Source organism: Citrus sinensis, chromosome 2 (genome assembly GCF_022201045.2).
Source record: "Citrus sinensis cultivar Valencia sweet orange chromosome 2, DVS_A1.0, whole genome shotgun sequence".
Taxonomy (NCBI): domain Eukaryota; kingdom Viridiplantae; phylum Streptophyta; class Magnoliopsida; order Sapindales; family Rutaceae; genus Citrus; species Citrus sinensis.
This window is the reverse complement of record NC_068557.1, coordinates 12869494-12877813: the sequence shown is the minus strand read 5'-3', so window position 1 is coordinate 12877813 and position 8320 is coordinate 12869494. Positions and strand designations below refer to the sequence as shown.

Sequence of the window (8320 nt, the reverse complement as noted above, 5' to 3'; positions counted from 1 at the left end):
CTTATAAGCCACCTTACCAATTCATTGTATCACCTTGTAAGGACCAAAAAACCTTTGGGAAAGCTTCTGATTTGATCTTACAGCAACCGTAGTTTTGTTTAAATGGTTGTCGGTGGAGATATGCCATGTCCCCTTCCTTAAATTCTCGTTCAGTTATATTTTTATTAGCAGTTTGCTTTATCTGATTCTGAGCTTAATTCGAATTCTCCTTCAGCAACCGAATCATAGCATCTCTAGCAATTAAACTTTCCTCAAGAGCAGCAACACTTGATTCTCCTAGAATATACGTAGTATAATTTGGGGATGGTCTTCCATAAACAACCTCAAAAGGAGTTGTTCTAGTAGATAAATAAAATGAAGTATTATATTCAGCCAACGATAACCATTTTGCCCATTCTTTTGGCCGTTCTCCAGTCATATAACGCAAATACTGCTCCAAACATTTATTAACAATCTCAGTTTGCCCATCGGTTTGAGGATGGTAGGCTGAACTCATGTGAAGCTGGGTTCCCTATAGTTTAAACAGACCTTGCCAGAATTTGCTGCAAAAGATCAGATCTCTATCACTTACTACAGTTCTCGGCATGCCATATAACTTGTAAACATTATCCAAGAACGACTGTGCTACATCCATATCTGTATAGGGATGGCTGGGTATCATAAAGTGAGCATATTTACTAAGCCGATCGACGACTACAAAAATAACATCATTTTCTTGAGACTTTGGCAGGCTTTCAATGAAGTCTATGGAAATGTCAGTCCATACTTGATCCGGAATGAGCAGAGGTTTAAGTAGTCCAGGAGGGGAGATGTTTTCAGTCTTATTTCGTCGACACACATCACATTCAGCCACAAATGTACAAACATCCTTGCTTAGCTCCTTCCAATAGAAAGCTCTTTTAACTCTCTCTAAAGTCATCTTAACACCTGAGTGATCTCTGTTTGGCCCATTTTGAGCTTCTTGTAATACTGCCTTCTTTAGACCTGAATTGGCTACTAACCACAATTATCCTTTATATCTAAGCTGATTGTGATCCCAAGAAAATTTTTGATTAGCTAAGGGATTCTCTTGGATATCTTTAATTAGCTTCTGAACCTTCGAATCTCCTTCCCATTCTTTTTGAAGTTGATCCATCCATTCAGCCACTAGAAAAGAGAGAGCCATTATACTAATTGATTCATCAGGTTGCCTTGACAATGCATTAGCAACTTTATTCTCCTTTCTGCTTTGATACGATATCTCAAAGTCATAGCCAATTAGCTTAATTAGCCATTTGTACTGCATCAGTGTCGATATACGTTGCTCCAATAAATATTTGAGGCTGAAATGATCAGTGCATATCTTGAAGTGTTTCCCCAGCAAATACGGTGGCCATTTTTGTACGACAAACACTACTGCCAACATCTCTCTCTCATAGGTTAATAAATCTAAATTTTTAGGTGATAATGCCTTGCTAACAAAAGCAAAAGGCCTTCCCTCTTGCATAAGCACAACCCCAATTCCACCACCTGATCCATCACACTCAATTACAAACTGTTTAGGAAAATGAGGCGTAGCTAGTACAGGTGCAGAAGACAGCTACCTTAAGGTTCTCAAAAGCTTCTTTCGTTTCAACAGACAAATGAAAATTGTCCTTATTAAGTAAATAAGTGAGAGGATGGCTGATTTTGCCATAATCCTTTACAAAGCGTCTGTAGTAGCCTGTAAGACCCAAGAACCCGCGTAAAGATTTCAATGATTTCGGTCTAGGCCATTGTCTCATACACTCCACCTTAGTTGGATCCGTTGCAACCCCTTTCCCAGAAATTAAATGCCCAAAATATTCCAGATGGTGCTTCGCAAATGAACACTTGGATTTTTTGACATAAAGCTGACTCTACTTAAGTGCTTCAAGTGTGAGCTTAAGATGACTCAAATGATCTTTCCAGGTCCTACTATATACAAGTATGTCAACAAAGAAAACCAAAACAAACTTCCGCAAATACGGCTTGAAGACCTCGTTCATTAGACTTTGAAAAGTGGAGGGTGCATTGGTTAACGCGAATGGCATAACAAGAAATTCGTAATGGCCCTCATGAGTTCGAAATGCAGTGAACCCATGCAGTTTTAGGCACATCCTCTGGGTGAACTCTAATCTGATGGTAGCCAAATCTTAGATCTAACTTTGAAAAAATTGTAGCTCCATACATCAAGTAACTCATCAATCACAGGAATGGGGTATTTATCCTACTAGTCACACTGTTATGGGCTCGGTAATCTACGCACATTCTCCAACTACTATCCTTTTTTTTTTTACTAATAAAACTGGTGAAGAAAAGGCGCTTACACTTGGTTGAATGCTCCCACTCTCCAAGAGCTCCTTGACAATTTTCTCGATCTCATTCTTCTGTACATAAGCGCATCCGTAAGGCCTTACATTTGGTGGTACAGTTCCTGGCTTGAGAGGAATTCGATGATCACGTGCTCTTGATGGAGGAAGGCTTTTAGGCTCAGAAAAAATTTCCTCGTACTGCTGCCTCTTCCATCGTATCATCACCTTCATCTCCTTCAAGAAGGAAAATCTGCCTCTTTTTGCATTTGCATCCTGGTTCATACTTTTCGTCGCAATAATAGCATAGTTTCTTCTCTTGTCGTTCTCGCATTTCAGCTTGTGAAATTCTTTTTATTGGCAGTAGCTGTTCATTTGAGATATGCTTGGTTGTTGCTGATTGGTCGAATTGAGTTTTGAGTGATGCCCGTGTCTCTTTAATCATGGCCTCCATAGTACTTTCTTGTAAAAGTGCTAGTCCAATAGCCTGAGAAAATGTGTTAGGCTAGAACATGACCACCTGATTCTTTATTTTGCCACTGACAAAACATTCCACAAAAAATTCCTCCGACAATCCCTTAGTTTGCCATCAATAACTCAAATTGTTCTTGATATTGCCTGACTGTAGAAGTTTGCCGTAGCTTGGTAAGTTACCCCACCAGACTTTCACATTTTCCAGGCCCAAATTGTATAATCACGTCGGTAGAAAAAACCCTCCAGTTCAAATTTTTGGCGCCTGTTTCGCACCATTGAAACCATTCTAAGGCCTTCCTCTCTAAATGAATTGACGCTAAATTCACCATCTCTCTCTTCAACTCCATTATACTTAAAAAATCGTTCACATTTATAAACTCAACCAATTGGATTTTCACCATCAAATATAGGAAAATTCAATCTTGAAAACTTTGTTTGGAATTGATTCATACCAATTTGTTGTCCATAAGGTTGCCTAGTCGCTCTAGCACCTTCCGACGACTCTCCGGGTTTTGCAAATTTAGCAGTCAATTGCTCATCCTTAAGGCTCATTGCTGTTACCAGCCTAGTCAATTCTGTGATGGCAGCAGCCTGTTTGTTGGAATTTTCCTTCAGCTGTCGGACGGCCTCTTCCATTCATTTGGCTTCCTATGCTCTGGTTCCATCCGCCATTAGCACTTGGTATGTAAGTCAAGATCGCTGCTCTGATACCAAATGTAACGACCAAGAAAAAGAATACCATAAGAGCTGATTTATGAAGAAAACTTTTATTGAGATAATTATATTTGTTGTACAGTGGAGCTCCATTCTTTCCTTTTTTAAAGCATTGGAAGTAATTAAGAATAGTGAGTAGCTTAATTCTTTTAAGGAAACATTGGGATTTGATTTCGAGTGAGTTGACCTTCCCCACCATAACCAATCAACTCCTTGCCACAAGATCTTTCTTTCTAGATTATCATCATCATCATCATCATCAATCGTCACTTTATTCACTAAATTTAGTACACCTAAACTCTCCGATGCCGCTTTGTTTAATTGCCTATTCAATCCACCATGACTGAAGACAAATTGTTGGCATCATCACAATCACCACAATCAAATTCATCCTGAACTGACCTCACTTTCTGTTTCTGATCACATTCGTCAGAAAACCATATAATTTTATCAATCTGCAACTTTACCCTTTTAGCTTTTATCTAGGGGTTAAATTTAGAAGATTATTTATGGGCCATTAGCAAGCTGACATGCCACGAGGAATGATAAAGAAGAGGTTGATTGGTGAAAAAACATTAATTATGGGCCAATAAAAGGAAGTACAATCAAGATATTTTGATTGTTAGAAACATACAATATTGTGAATATGACAAAATTAAAATATAGCCGAATAGTAAAACTAAATATATTTTCACAATAGAAGGTTTAAAGGTTGAGACTTACCTATCTTATGAAAGTTTTGATCTACTAAATTCTATTAAGGTAAAAATATTTTTGGTATGTTCTAATTACCTATTTTTTAATAATTTTCATTTATGTGGGGGATTGTTGGAAAAATAGCTCATAAGTGGTTATTTTGAGGCATAATTTTGAGTGAGATAAACTTAATATAAGTAAAAACTCTAGGGTGATTCAGATACACCTCTATGAGTACTTATAAATGATATATTTATATGTTCAAAATAATGCTTTGATGGATGAAAATTTGTTACTAAAAATACACCCACAGACTAAAAAAAAACTAAAGAAAAATACACTTATCCTACTTAGAAAGAAAGCTAAAGCATGAAAGATTTATACATAATTACTCATATGTATACAAGTAGGAATATAAGTATAGAGGCTCTCTTTTGCGCACATCCATGCAGGAAGGTGCAAATCTTACATGAATAGCTTGACTCATGTCCATTTGTATCTTACATACACGAATGTCGGCACAAATTGTGCCAAGACTGTCTTAGCTTTGTTTTACCATTTTTTTAAAATTTTTTGGATGATTAATTGCGAGAATTAAAAGCATAAGTTACAAAACTTGTAACATAAATCAGTTAGTAAGTTTTTGGAATAAATACAACAATTAGAAATGTTGTTTAATTAGCTAATTAAATTATGAATTTAAATTCAAGAACTTTTAATTGAAGGCGACTGTTACAAATTTGAAAGTAATTCATGATGGATGATATTACTGTCACACTAATACCTATGAATTAGTGACTTGTCTTCATTACAAAAGTATAATCTATGAGGATCATGATTCTCTCCTGATATGATAATGTCCTGAGCAAATAATTCAATTACTGATTGGTTGTTAATAAATAAAAAAGTAAAAGAAGTTAAATCTTACACATACACTACCACTAAAAGACACATGGTAAAAGATCCTTAAAAACTCAGTAGTACTTAGATCAAGAGATGATCATGTTCCCAATCTATGAAGTACTTAAAACATGCCTATTGGGGGATTTGTTGGGTCTTTTAAAAGGACTCAATCAAAGGGCACAAACAGAAAGCCTGCTGTTTTTTTGAGGTTAGGTTTTGAGATGAGAGTAGAATACACATTAAAGAAATCCGTTTTCTAAAAAGAGTGGATTCAATCAACTTCCTTAAATTTGCTATCTTGCTCCTTGATTGTAATTTTTTATTCTTATTTTGCTGAGACAATGTTGTAGCAGATGATGACTTCGAAGGTACTTGTCATTTTTTATCTTTATCAAATTAAAGATTTTTCTCAAAAGCATTTCATAATTTGATCATCTATTATCGGTACATCATTTTCCTCCATCTATCATTAGGCCCTACATGATTAAAAAAATATAAATAATAAAGAATCTTGAGAAAACACTTAATTGGTGTAGAAGAATAATATTACAAAAGAAAATCTTTTTGTCAATGCATTAAAGAATAGTAAATAGTAAGGCAAATAACAATAAATAAAAATATTTAGGTAACAATGCAAAGTGAATTAAATTTCTCAATGAAACATATCTGCAATCAATTCTTTCATCTAATAAAAATATGTGAAAAAAAAATTCTAAATGAAAGACTAGGAGATCACAAGCACATACTTGCTTTCATTATTACTTCAGATTAACAGTATAATTAAAAGATTACAAGCATATAATCAATCTTGATTCACTTGCACAAATTTTGCATCCAAAACTCTTAAGTTAATCTATTGAAGGGTTGGTTTCAAACTTGAACTAAACTAAATTATTAAGCAACCAATGAATCAACATTTACAATTCAATAAATATATAGTTGTAAGAAATAAAAGATTAAGTTAAAAAAAAAAGAGAGCCTACACATTTAGATTTTGTATGAAGATTACTTGAACTTTTTTTGCTCACTCTAATGCATCTTCTGAAACAAAGTAATTTAGGAGACTATCCATGCTTTTTTGTTATCCCTGTACAAAAAAAAATAAGTACATTAATTTTGATTAAACATACAACCACTTCATCTAAAAGGAAAAAAAAAACCAAGGGCTTTTAACCTTTATTTAGTCACTTTATGTACACTTACTACCAAATCCAACTACATTTTGAACAAATTGTAGTAACGCAAGCTTCAACACCATCCTTCGAACCAACAGATCAAAGCTACCTAATATTATATGGCCAAAATCTTGTAACTTAAATGTTATGTAACTCTAACTTCCAACTATATCGGTTGGACTTGAATAACTTGTTAACTCTTTTCATTATATTAATACTAGCTATAATTTTCTTTAAAAAAATAAAGAAAGACGATTAATTACATACCGATTACTAAGTTGAAGTGAACAATAATATTAGGATCCCAGTTTTCTAAAGTTCTTATGAAGGAATATTAGGAAAAGTAACATAATGTCATCACACCTAAACCCATTTCCCAAATTGAAAATTCATCTTAGTATACTAATTGTGCAAGAGTTTCTCAAAACCTACCAAACTTTTCCTTCATTTATTTGCATGTATTTTCTGTTTTTCTTTTACTACATTCTCTTAGAGATTTTATCAAACACTTGATAAGCATAAAAATATTTAAATAATAGATCTAAGAATTTCAATCCTCAATTTCACCAAAAAAAATAAAATTGAATTTTATATAATCCAATCAAAACTAGACTAATCAAAATTAAATTAGTTGAGTTTATATGTACTCACAATTTCGAAGTAGAGGGAGAGATGAGAATGAATTTATTGAGTGGCTTATTTTGGCATGTGTAACTTGATTGGTGAGGGTGACTTGCTTTTGGGTAGCGTCAAAGGGCATGATTCTAATGGCCCTCGTGGCGGCTGAGATAGAGTTACGATGTTGCCTCCCTAGTTGCGCGTTTTTGGTTCATTCACACACATACACTCACAAATTGAAGGATAAAGATGGGTAGTTTTTTTTAATACAAAACCAATCAAAGAGACATGGTATGGGAGAGAGTGGGAGGGAATTAATTTGTGTTGTTTGGATTATAACAAAAGTGACCATGGAGGGAGTGGGAGGGGATTCATTTGTGTTTCACGATTTCATTCAGAGAAATTTAAGCGAGAAATGTAAGTTTTATTCCAACATAATTAACTATTATAAGGTTCTTCTAAAAATAAAAAAGAAGCAACTATAGGTTTGTTATTATTGTTTAAAAAAAAGTCTATAATCATTTTTATTAATCCAAGTTAATTATTTTAAGGCTATTATTTTAATTTTTATTAATCATGACATAGTTAAACAAAATGGAAGCTAAATAATAAACAATAATGTGGGTAATTAATTTCAAGAAAAAGACATTTAATTGACTAGTCTTGAGGGAAGTTCTCATTCGAGCAAATTCAAGTTTCTTGTTTAAAATTTGAGAATTGTCCTTCAATATTTTTTAGGATAAAATTTAATTTACTCCCTATTTAGAATGACAATTATCACTTTATCACCTACAAGTAGAAAAACTTCAATTTACTCATATTTTCATTTAGAAGATGATGGCAAAAGGGAAGGGGGCATGGTGATGACCTTTTTTTAATTTTCTTAATAGTAAATAAAAGTAAATTGATGTTTTCACACTTTAATAAGATAAAATATATCAACTAGTTAATCAATTACATAAAATAATTGTTGGTCACAAAATATAATATAATTAGGAAAACTATCAATTTTTTTTTTAGTGTAGTAAAGTTCGTCACAAAAGAAAATGAATAAGATATTAAATAATGTGCCTCTGAAAAAAAAAGTTCATGAAATATAATATTACTCAGGACAAAATTTTAAACTACTATTTTTGTTTTGTTTTGTCATAGTAGGTAATTATCTGCGAGAAAAAAATAGGGTCTTAAAGCTAATCGAAACCATATTAGTTTTGGAGACTAATATTTTTTGTCACAAATGATTTGATTAATTTTACATCCCTCTTTTAGTTACGAAATAATTATGTCACCTATAATTATATTTCACCACCATATTTTTTGTTATAAAAGACGATATTTCGTAAAAAATGATCAATTTTGGAGGGAATTTTTTGTGCTAAAAGAAATGACATTTTGCGACTAATTTTATGTTTGTCACAAAACATTTGATTA

At 33.2% G+C, this 8320-nt stretch overlaps 1 long non-coding RNA gene across 1 annotated transcript; it reads right to left on the bottom strand.

Moving 5' to 3' along the window:
* Positions 1–2137: 2137 nt before the first annotated feature.
* LOC102625898 (uncharacterized) lies at positions 2138–7355 on the bottom strand. The gene is made up of 2 exons (XR_008052594.1): positions 6923–7355; positions 2138–6183 (listed from the first exon to the last, which is right to left on the bottom strand). It is a non-coding gene; the product is annotated as an uncharacterized LOC102625898 (long non-coding RNA).
* Between the last annotated feature and the right edge of the window lie 965 nt (positions 7356–8320).